This window comes from Elephantulus edwardii, unplaced genomic scaffold (genome assembly GCF_000299155.1).
Source record: "Elephantulus edwardii isolate Elephantulus edwardi_28Jun2011 unplaced genomic scaffold, EleEdw1.0 scaffold00060, whole genome shotgun sequence".
Lineage (NCBI taxonomy): Eukaryota > Metazoa > Chordata > Mammalia > Macroscelidea > Macroscelididae > Elephantulus > Elephantulus edwardii.
The window spans coordinates 2,160,407-2,173,254 of record NW_006399810.1 but is presented as its reverse complement, the minus strand read 5'-3'; positions in this window follow the sequence as shown (position 1 = coordinate 2,173,254).

Genomic DNA, 12,848 nt, shown 5'->3' with positions numbered 1-12,848 from the left:
AAATACCTAATCACATACCTCTTTTAAATAGTTTTCTACCTCCTCTGTTTCGGTGCAGTATACATTATTGAACCCATCTTACTCAGTCTCTCCCCAGCCCCAAGGTGAGTCCTGTTTTACAACAGTGGCACCATGCAATATTTGTCCTTTTGTGATTGGGATATTTCACTCAGCATAATATTCTCCAGAGTCAATAATTTTGAATAATATTGCCCGAGTTCCTTGTTTTTCAATGCAGCATAGTAAGTATTTCATTATGTGAATATACCACAGCTGCTCTATCCATTCGTTTGTTGATGGGCACGTAGGTTGTTTCCAGCTCCTTGCTATTGTGAACAAAGCTGCAATAAACATGGGTGTGCATATATCTGCTTGGATGGCAGTTCTGGTCTCTAATGAAGGGCCTTTTATTCTATGTTTAGGATTTTACTTTAAAGGTAAATGGAAGCTTTTGGAAGATTTGCTGGAGATTGTCCACATAGGGCTTGCATTTTAGGAAGACCTAGTGGTAAGTAATCGTACTGCCTGCCTCAAGGTTTGAACCCACCAGCTGCTTCTCAGGAGAAAGGTGGACAGTTTCCTTGCACGTGCAATTTACATTGCCTTAAAGCCCACTAGACGGTTAAGTCTGTTCCAGCGGCACATAACCCCACCACCGTGGAAGCAGGAGGGAGTTCTAGCAGCTGAGTCTGTAGGATGCTGTGCTCTTAATCCAAAGGTTGTGACTGATGGTTGGAATCCAGGGTGACTCCGTGGGAGAAAGATAGGCAGCCTCTTTCCATGTGATTGACAGCTTCAGAGACCTACTGAAGGGTCAGCCGTTGCTCAAGGGCAGGGTGTTGAGTTTTCTGACTAGAAGCAGTAGGAAGTTAATGGGGTTGAAGGTGAAGAGGGGCACACTTGTGAGGAGCAGGATGGTTAATGATTGTAGGAGTAAACCTGGAGAGAGGTGAGGGATGAGAGACTGAAAGGAGAGGGCGTGTTCTAGTCGGTGTTAGGGAGCAAGGACTGACAGAATGTGATCATTTCACCGTGTGAGGAGAGGCCAGCCTGAACGATCACTCCTAGCTTTCTGGCTGGAAGATCACAGAAGAGGAACAGCCGACTTGGGAGGAAAAGGAGTTCTGTTGGGACTTAACAGGAGTTGTAGTGCCTGAGGAATTATTGTATAGACAGAAATTAGGTTTTGAAGTGCAAGTAAGAATCCCTCCTTAAGTGGTTTGAGAGCAGTTTGATAAGACCGCCCGGGAGTCAGTAAGAATGCTCGGGATGAGAGACAAAGAGAAGAAGGTGCCCAGGACCGTGACACCCACACTTAGAAGCTGGGTGGAGGAGGAGGTGAAGGAGAAGTAGAAGGGGAGGCATACTGTGGAAACCAAGATAGGAGAGATTGAGAAAGGCACTGGGTGATGGTGACAAATGCCAGGACAGGGAGTGAGTGTCCACTCAGCTCAGGAACTGGTAAGACATTGATGCCCTGCAGAGTGCTGGTTCAATGGGACGGAGGACAGGCACAGCCAGCTGGTAATGACCTGAAGTCTGAATCCATGGTAGCAATTAAAATGCAAAGTGTAGCCAGCCGTGCAAGAAACTAGGCTATAAAAGAAGGCATCAGGAAGCTTCCGTGATTTTTCTTTGATTGTGGGTTAATGTTTTTTAAACGTTTCTTAATGTGTTTTTCTACTTGCCAAGTGGAACATTGTCAGACTCTGTGATTCCTTAATTTTCTTAAAGTGACAAGTTTTGCTTTTTCATGATTTAACCACTTTGAAAATGCTCACATTTGGGTTGCTGCAAGACCCAAGTTTTATTTCTTGTCATGAAATTCTTCTTAAGGCTATTACCTTTAAAGTTATTCAACTGGGAAAAAAAAAGTTGGAAAATGCAAATTCTGAAGAGATTCAAAGAGAATATGCAATTTTATAAACTCAGGCTATGCTTAATTGAAAATGATTTTGTGAAAACTTTCCTCCCTTTATTGTCTTTGAAATACGAGGGAAGAAGAAAAAGAATTCTTGGAGGCATTGAGTGCTCTGGGGTTGCTTTGTATTGGGAGCCTGTGAGTGTTAATTAATTAAAAATTTAATCCCAAGCAACTTGTGACTGAGTTTTATTGATGTACACTCATAAACTGGATTTGGTGGTGATTTTGACAAAGCATACTTGGGACAATAACTTGCAGGATATTCATGTATATCACAAAGATTTCGTAAGTATCCCGATCTTCCAGCCTCTGCTAGATGCTCAAGAGCGTGTGTATATTAAGGAACTTTAAATAAAGCTTGTCCTAGTTGCAGAATGGGAAACGCCTCTTAAGAGGCAAGAGTGAATGGTGGTTCATAGGCAGAAAGGACCTTCTGGGTGATCAGAGGAGGCTTCCTGGACCAAGTAGGACTGACTTATATTTGCTAAAGGAGACCCATCCTTCTTTTTGATTAGTCTGTTACACATGACACACTTGGCTATGCTCCTAAAACTATGACGTCATTTCATTTTCTGTTCCGGTACTAGCCAGTGCATTCCTTGTCCGGGACCTTTTATTGTTCCTGTACTTCCTAGGTCCTCTATTTTAATCTCATCCTCAGTGTAAAATGACTGCGTAAGTCCTCTAACTTCATCATGATAGGAGAGAGAATTACTGTCAGCAGCGGCAGTCCAAGGCTGATTCTCATGAGTTGCAGGTTGGACATGTCTCCACCTCCAAACCTCTTCTACGAGTTTTGACACTAGCCATGACTCCTACAGCACTCTTTACTTCTCCTCTGGGTTGGATAATTAATTTGCAGTGGCTGCACAGAACTCACAGACAATCCTCCTAATTACAGAAGCAACATGTCACAATTCAGCATCAGTATCAACTTAGAAAAAGAATAACAACTGAAGATGCAGTTTCTCAGTCAGGACACTTCATGGCTGTGCCCACAGGCATGCCTTTGCCCTGGCCCTGGGTCTTTGCCCTGCTCTTGCAAATGCTACAAAATGCCTTAGCAGGAATAAGTGCCCTAAAGCACCGTGTTCTGCCCGAAGCCTGCCCAGCGGTGCTCAGCTCCTTGTTCCGTGAGTGAGCAAGCCTGGCTCTGAGCTGTTGCTGCCTCCTGTCTTTTAGTTACAGCTTTCTCTTCATCTCTTGTTTTAAGAGGCTTTATCCCAGGGATCCCAAGTCAGAAAGACACCCTCTACTCCTAATATTTCTTGATGGTGATGAGATGACATTCTAGCCCCTGGGATTGACTTCCTTTCAGCATAGCAGAATGACAAAATTAACAATTCCCCTACAAGGGTTCCACATATTTCATTTGTGTGACACTCACTCCCTATGATTAAAGGCTACATGCATTTTACTTTATTAAAATGCAAAAATGTCCAATTCTTCGGTGCATCAGAACCACCTTATTTGTATAGTCCCACCTAATTATTTAGTGGGCCTTACAAGATCATGACTAAGGGCTGAATAAAAGTATCTCATCGCACTGTACTAATATCATTTGATTCTACAGATTTGAGTGCTTGCCGACATGGATAACCCCAAACCCTGAATATGAGCTAAACTGTCTTTGAAACATTATTCTGCATTTCTCACCTGAGGTGTCATTAGCAGTTCGCATGAACTTGTTTAAATTTGAAAACTTCTCCACAGTACATAGCTCTGCTTCCTTCTTGTTTCTCAGCCTCCCTTCTTCCTTCTTTCTTGCTTTCTCTTGGTCTTGGTGTTTTCTGTCTTTATTCACTACTGGTGGCCTCCTGATAAGAAGTGGCACTGCAATCTCAAAGGCACATGATTCTAATCCACCAGCTGCTCTGTGGGAGAAGGATGGACAGTCTCCTCCCATGCGATTTACTGCCTCTGGAAATGCACTGGGGTGGACTTCATGGCACACAACAACAACAACAGCAGCAACGTGAATCCTGTGTGTGAGGAGCTATTTTATCAGTCCGTTTTATCAGGCTTGAAATCTTAGACCATCTTGGTTACATCTTCTTTCCATTCAAATCTAAATAGCCATTTCTTTAAACCTTCATCTTACTAGTATTTTCAAACTATTTTTAGTTTAGCCACCCTAGTTCAGCCTATTATAGGCTTGTTGTATATCATAAAGTTGGAACTGACCCATAGCTGACCCTCCTGCAGGTTTTCAGAATCACTCAGGAGGCAAATGTCCATCCTTCTCCTGCAGAGCAGCTGGTGGCCTCGAACTGCCTGCCTTTGGGATTGCAGTGCAGCTTCTTTGCTACTAGGCCACCAGAGCTTTGATGACTGCCCTCATCAGCATTGGTTACTGAGTGCCCATCATGTTCAGAATGTTGACAGGATTCCATGCCAAATAGATCAAAAATGAAGTCCTGGAGAGAGAAAAACGGACAGGAAATGAAGAGTTCATCTTTACTCCAAGATGATAAGCTTAATGAGCAAGTCAGCAGTACATGAAAAGATCAGAGGCAATTAGAGGGAGTTTTGAGCGGGCTGAGTGGTAAGTAGTGGCCCCGTGATAAACATATGAAAAGGTGTGGGCAGAAGGAGGCAGACTGGACTGTTCTCTGTGCTGAGCCTAGTATGTCAGCATAAAAAAAAAAAAATTCTAGACTTTATCCTGTAGAACTGAGGGCTAAGGGAGGGAACCATCAGCATCATGCAGAGTGTGGTATATGAAAAAATGCTATCAGGAGCTGGTTTGTAGGATGATCTTAAAGAATTAAAGGCAATATACAGTAAAGAGAGTGTAAGTAAAAATGATCAAGGCAGGGGAAGACCCTGAGAGAAGTACAGGAAAGAAAAAGCAGCAAAGGGAAACACACAATCTTGCAATAACAACAGTAATAATAATGCACTCATTGATACATAGGCATGCCTACTGAACAGGCTTGGAACGTGAATAGGGAGACAGATACATCTGAGGTTTGTACAGGACGTTTCCACATATGTGTTATATGTTCTTGAATACAGTTGAACACGCAGGATACACACACACACACATGTTGTTTTGTCACATTGAATGCAAACTCCACAATCTAAATCAGTCTCTAACTCAGTAAAAAAATGAGGTGCTGTCTGATTAAAATTGTAAATGAAAAACTGGTCATATCACCTACCTGCTAGGAAATATGACTCGAGGTATTCTTTTTCTTGTTTTGAGGTGCCTTCATAATTAAGTCTGTCCTTTTAGCATTGCTCAGCTTCTACCCTTCAGGAACCCAGTTGGCTCTCACACAAAGTCCACTTCCTTCCAGTGATTCTTCTTTCTATATTCTCCACAGTTTGTACAATTCTATAGTCAGAAGTTTCCCCTAACCTCAGCAAACAGCTAATGTTTTTCATGTCATTTCAGCCTAAGTCCTTGCAGAGCCCTCCCTTCCCCGAAACACCCCTGATACTTTTTTCCTCTTTTGTTCATTTTATTTTATTAATCAACATTTTTATTCCTAAATAACATGCCTCCATAAACTCTATGAACTTTGACGAATGTCAATAGTTGTAGAGGGGCTTCAGGCCTTTTGTTCATAGAATTGCTCTGAGCTGTGCTCGACTCGAAGGCAATCAACAACAACAACCATCAACCTTTGGCATAATTTCATCTGTAGTTGCTTCAGATTGCTAATTAATGCTCACATTGTTTCTTATCACTTATGTTTTGTTTTTCAAACAGTATGAAATCTCCTTATAAGGCTGAGACTGTGCTTAAAAGTTTTGGCTATAGCTAAGGTATTTGATTGTATGCTCTGAAAAAGGACACTAGAGCACTGAGAAGCCAAAACAAAGGGAAAAGAAGCTGAAGTAAAAGAGCTAAACAGAAGATTTCAAAGGACAATGTGGGAAGACAAAGCAAAGTATTATAATGAAATGTGCAAGGAGCTGGAGTCAGAAAATCAAAGGGGATGAACTCATTCAGCATTTCTTAAGCCAAAGGAACTGAAGTACAAGTTCAAACCTTGAGTTGCAATACTTAAGGATGCTGAGGGCAGAATGTTGAATGATCCAGGAAGCATCAAAAGAAGATGGAAGGAGTACATAGAGTCACTATGTCAAAAAGAATTAGCTGACACAGAAGAATTTAATGAAACAACATATGATCAAGAAACAATGGTGATGAAGCAGGAGGTTCAAGTTGCTCTGAAAGAATTGGCAAAAAACAAGGCCCCAGTAAATTGATGGAATACCAGTTGACATATTTCAACAAAAAGATGCTGCCCTGGACACGCTTACGAGGTTGTGCCAAGAAATCTGGAGACAACTACCTAGCCAACTGACTAAAAGAGATCTATATTTATTCTCACTCCAAAAAAAGATAATCCAACAGAGTGTGGAAATTATTGAAAAATATCACATACAAGCAAGATCCTGCTGAAGAGTATTAAAAAAAACGAAAGGACTGGAACAGTACCTCAGTGGGGAATTGCCAAATGTGCAGGCTGGGTTTAGAAGAGGCCACGACACTAGAGAATGTTAGTTGCGTCTTGGTTGAAAGCAAAGAATGCCAGAGGAATATCTATCTGTGTTTCATTGACTGTGCAAAGGCATTTGACTGTAGATCCCAACAAATTGTGGCTGAACTTGAGGAGAATGGGAATGACAGAATATTTAATTGTGCTCATTCTAAACCTATATTTGATCAAGAAACAGTAGTAAGAACAGAGTAGGGAAACACTGCATGGTTCAGGATCGGCAAGGCATTCATCAGGGATGAATCCTATCTCCATACCTTTTCAGACTATCTGCAGAAGATCATTCGAGAGGCTGGACTTTAGGAAGAGAAATGTAGCATTAGGATTGGAGGAAAACTCATCAACAACCTGTGTTATACAAATGAAACAACTTTGCTGAAACTGAGGAGGACTTGAAAGACATCTGCTGCAGAAGGTACAGGAGTGTAGTCTTCAATATGAATTGAAGCTTGACATTAAGAAAACAAAGATTCTCACAAATGGGCCAGCTGGCAGGTTCATGACAGATGGAGAAGAGATTGAGATTGTTATAAACTTCAGCTTACTTGGTTCCACAAGCAATGCTCTTGGCCTCAGCAGTCGGAAAAACAAAAGATGAATTGCATTGTGGAAATGTGCTGTCAGGGATCTCTTTGGAGGACTGAGAAGCCTTGTTGTCAGTCTGGAGTCTAAGTTGCGCCTGATCCAGTCCATGATCTTTTTGCAATTACTTACTGTGCATCAGAGAGCTGGACAAGTACTAAAGATGACAGAAGAAAACTTGATGCCTTTGAGCAGTGGTGCTGGAGAAGAGTGTTAAACATACCGTGGGCTGCTGGGATAACAAATAGGTCTGTTTTCTAGATGGCGAAACAGGCTGCTCTCTGGTGGCAAGTATTTTAAAGATCCATCTCATATACTTTGGGCACATGTCCAGAAGAGACCAGTCCTTGGAGAAGGACATCATGCTCTGGAAGGTGGAGGGACAGCACAGGAGAGAAAGACCCAGGATGAGATGGATTAACTCAGTGACTAGAAAAATGGGATTGGTTTGTCAGAGATGATGAAATTTGAAGGTGACTCGATGGCACATAATAACAATAACATACATATTCAGTCTATATGTTCCACAAATAATTTGTGAAGTTGGACTTGATAAAGAGGAATTAGCATTATGATTGGAGGCAGACTACCTGAGTTATGCAGATGACACAATGTTGCTTGGTGATTTTGAAGAGGACTTGAAGCACTTGCTGCAGAAGATTAAAGAATACAGCCTTCAATACAGATTGCATCTCGTCAAGAAAACAAAAATTCTTACTACTGGACTGGAACAAGGAGAAAAGAGTGAAGTTGTTAATGATTTCATTTTACTTGAATTCACAATAAACATCCTTGATACTGGAAGTCAGGAAATTAGGAGACGTTATTGGCATGGGAAAGTCTGTAGTCAAGAACCTCTCCAAATTACTATGAGTAATGATGTCAGTTTGTGGACCAAAGTGTGTCTGACTCAGGCCATGGACTTTCTGATCACTTGCTATTTATCTGAGAACTGGATTATGAATAAGGATGACAGAAGAAGAATTGATGCCTTTGAGCTGTGATGTTGGAGAACTCTGAATATCCCATGAACTGCCCAAAGAACAAATATGTCTTGGAGAAAGTGCAGCCAGAGTGCTCCTTGGAGGCAAAGATGATAAAGTTTCGGCTCACATAATTGGGGCTTGTTGCTAGGGGGAGCTATTCCTTGGAGAGGGACATGATGATCAGAAAGGCAGAGGTTTGGCAAACCAGGTGGGTTGACACAGGGCCTGACACAATGTGTGTTGAGAAGTGTGAGGAGGGCACCTGATAGGACAGGGTTTAGATCTGTTGTTCATAGTGTCATTATGGGTTGTACTTGACTTGCTAGCATCTAATAATAACAACAACAACAATCTATTTGAGTCCAGTATTGTAATTTTGAGCATTATAATCATTATCTGTTAACCTTCTGTTTTTTAATCTGTCCAAACAGTGAGGTTGAGTATGGAAAATTCTCAGGATCTAGGAGGTAACAAATCTGAGGGTTCGAGCCATCACCAGGTTTTGGATACTGATCAGGCAAAGTAATGCAATCCTTTTGTTTATTCTCTGGCCGGCCGTTAATCGAAAGGGCAGAGTCTATTGTATTTGTCTTGAGATAACTGTTCCTGAAAAAACAGGATACTACATCAACAAAATGAAGTTTAAATTTTGGTTTCAGTTTCCCAGAGATAAGTCAAGAGAACATACAGGGAAGAAAAAAAGTGTATGCAGAAGCAAATTTAGTCTTACATAGATAAGAGACATAATTGCAAGCACATAGCTTACCAAAGACTCAAGCCTGGAAAATGGTGGATAGGGGACATGTTTTTTAAATCAAGGGAGAGCATAGTGGGTTTTTCACCACCTCCAGGGTTGATAGTCTGAGGGTCATTTGAGATTCCCACCCCAGTAAAAATTGGAATGGCTGGGAACTTTAATTCATAGGTGCATCTGTTCTCCAGTGAGGTTAAACCTTCTTAGTTTATAAGAAGTACTAATTGGGATTGGTCAGCTGAAACTTCCCTGAGTGGTAGGCAAAGAAAGGGACACAAATGAATAACATAAGGAAGAGAGCGGAGAGACTGTTCAAGACAGCAAATGGTTTTATGCTCTCTCAGCTACTACAGAAGTGAATATTTATGTGGTAACAGCTGACCTGCTAATTAGAAAACATCCTTGCCTATTCATTAAACTAATTATCCTAAGGAATTCTGCTAGGCAACACTTGGTCTGGTTATAATTATCGTGTGCCCTTGGAAGCAATAAACTGTACTTTCAGAATAAAATTTTATAATTTAGACACATACATAGATTATTCAGACATTTCCTGTAATTAGTGTATGATAGTAATGAGGGGTTTATACTTTCATTTTTATTTTTTTTAAAAAGCTTTATCCTTTTCTTCTGAGAGAGATTACAATGGATTATTAGATAATATATGTTTAGATCTAAGAATTCCTTAGAGATCATTGTTATTTAAACAAGAGGCTTTTAAAGTTTCATTTTTTTTTTTACTTTGGAGCTTAAATAAGGAGTCTTGGTGGGACAGTGGTTAAAGCACTCAGGTGGTAGGCAAATATCCCGAGATGAAAGCCCACAGCTGCTCCGTGGGAGAAGGGTGCGGCAGGCTAAGTAAGGCCTTGAGCACCCGGTGAGATGATCCTACTCTGTGCTTTAGGGCTGATTTGAGTCAGGACAGGCTGGATGGCAGTGGGTTTGGTGTTTGTCACGGATTAAATCATGTCCCCTCAAAATACCTGTATGTAATGATGTGGAAGCTATGCTATGACTCTCATGATTTGTGAAACCAGTTTCGAAAAGATTAAGTGTAGAGCATAATACCCTTCCTTCTGTCCCAGCTCTGGTGAGACAGAGAAGGTGTTTCCTTGGGGTATGGCTTGTAGCTCCTTTTATCTCACAAGAGAGTGGTGTTGTTAAGTGCTGTCGAGTCTAGTACAACTCGTGGAGACCCTATGAACAAAAGATCTGAACGCTGTTCTACTCTGCGCCATCTTCACACTTCCTGACACTTATGATTCCATTGTGGCAGTCACCATGTCAATCCACCTGGTTGAGGGTCTTCCTCTCCTTCGTCGACCCTCCACCCTTCCCAGCATCATGTCGTTCTCCAAGGAGTAGCTCCTCTTAGCAACAAGCCCAAAGTATATGAGGACAAGCCTTATTATTCCTGCCTCCAAAGAACCTTTTGGCTGCACCATTTCCAAGACAATCTGTTAATTTTCTTCGCCATCCATGGAATTTTCAGTGTTCTTCCCCAACACCATAGCTCAAAGGGGCAAAAAAATAAGCAAAGAAAGGAACCTCAGTACCATTAAGGAACAGAGCTGGGTGCAGAGCCCGTGCTCTTGTGTTGGGCACATCCTAGAGCCAGAAGGTACAGACCGAGCAAGTCTTCCCCCAGAACTGGCACTCTGACATTGGGCTTCTAGCCTCCTAGACTGCAAGAGAAGAAGTTGGTTTTTATTATTACTGAAACTTTTACAAATATTTTAAATTGTGATTTTAATTAAAGTTTACAGAAAAGTTGGATTTTTATTCATTTGTTGTTGTACATTTTCTTCCTTCCTGTACCACAGTTCACTTTTAAAAAAAAATTCATTTTTGCACTATTTCTTACCTTCCTTTCCTTTCCCTTCCCTCTCCCCCCAATATACTTTGCAATGCACTTATTCAGTATTGTTGTCATGTAACTCATACATATAATGCCTTATCATATGTTCCTTTTAAATTGTTTTTGTTTCATGTTCCAATGCAGTGTTCCTTATCTATCCACTCTTTCCCTCATTTCTCCGAACCTCCATGTCAGTCCTGATTTATAACAGTAGTGTTAATGCAGTATTTGTACTTTTATGTCTGAGATATTTCACACAACATAATGTCCTCTAGAGTTGCCCATGTTGTGTAATGTTTAATAGTGCTGCGTAGTATTCTATTGTGTGAATATACCATAGTTTTTTAAATCCATTCATTTGTTGATGGGGGGAATAAATTTTTTTGTTTATTGTAATCATCCACTTGTGATAGTGTGCTATATAGTAAGACTAGACAACTAAGACAGTGTCTTAAATATCTTACATTTATGAGGTGAACATCATATTATGATTTAAGGCAATAACAAAACTTAAGGCATTAGGATTGGAGGAAGACTTATGAACAACCTACATTACGCAGATGACACAACCTTGCTTCCTGAAACTGAGGAGAACCTGAAGCGCTTGCTGCAGAAAGTCAAGGACTGTAGTCTTCAATATGGATTGAGGCTCAACATCAAGAAGACAAAGATTCTCACCACTGGTGCGATTGGCAGCACCATGATAGATGGAGAAGAGATTGAGGTTGTTAGCAGTTACAGCTTGCTTGGCTCCACAATCAATGCTCTTGGCACCAGCAGTCAGAATATCAAAAGACTAATTACATTAGGTAAATCTGCTGTCAGGGACCTTTCCAAAATACTGAGAAGCAAAGATGTCAGTCTAGAGACTAAGGTGTGCCTGATTCAGGCCATGTTCTTCCCAATTACTTGCTATGCATTAGAGAGCTGGACAATGACTAAGGATAACAGAAGAATCGATGCCTTTGAATTGTGGTGCTGGAGAAAAGTGTTGAACATATCATGGACAGCCAAGAAAACAGGTCTATCTTGCAGAGGGTGAAACAAGATATCTCCTTGTTATTGTAGATTGCCATCTAGTCAAGCATGACTCATAGCAACCCTATGAACAAAAATATGAAGTCTTTCTGTAATTATTGTCGTTTCTCAAAGTTCATAGAGTTTCCAGAGGCATGTTGTTTAGGAAGTGGATGCCACTCCTGCTTGTTTTGAAGCTCCATCTCACATACTTTGGGCATGTGACTAGGAGGAACCAAACCTTGGAGAAGAACATCATGGAGGGACAGTGCAGGAGAGGAAGACCCCAACAAGATGGATTGATACAGTAACTGGGGTAATGGGGGTGGGTGTATCGGAGTCAAGGAGACTGGCTCAGGACAGGGCCAACTTCAGAGCTGTTGTACAGAAGGGTTGCTAAAAGTAGCAGGTGACTCAACGGCACGTAACAACATGTCCAAATGAAAACAAGTTTCTTTGAAGTTTACACAACAGTCTACCCTAGAATTCACACTTTATCTCTTAGAACTCTTCTAGTTAAAACACTGGTTAAGAGATGTGGTCTGCAGTAACAAATTGTGAAAGTAGGTGACATGGGGAACTCAGGCTGGTCCTTGACTAGCCTTTGGATGAGACCATAGTCATGACATTAAAGAGACTATGTGCTTCCAAACCAGTGCTGAGCTTGAGAAAGAGTGGAAGAGCCTTAACAAGATTGACACAGTGACCACAACAGTGGCCTGGAGCACGTCAGAGATTGTCAGGCTGGTACAGGATAGGACACGTTTCATAGGGTCCTGCTGAACTGTAGTTGGTGGTACCTGGCAACACCACTGCCCAACACTGGATGAGATATTCACTGCTGGGTGGCCGTGAGTACATCACTGAAATCAGGAGCTTTAATTAAAGTTCTGTGGTGAGGGATAGATAAGTTAGTCCATTTCAGATGCTGTTATATATTAAGTGCTTCATTTATTCACTCATTCATTCTTTATTCAGTTATTCCATCAACACTCTTGTGACTTCACTATGTGAAGCTCACTAGGCACTGCTGTGAGGCTGGCGACAGGGAGAGAGAGAACAGGAGACAGGGAAACACATGAGGTCCCTGTCCTCATGAAGCTTATGGGGGAAGACCCCAGATAGAGACAGTCAACGTCAGCTTATGGGGAAGACCACAGAAAGAGACAATCAATGCCAGCTTACAGGAGAAGACCACAGACAGAGACAATCA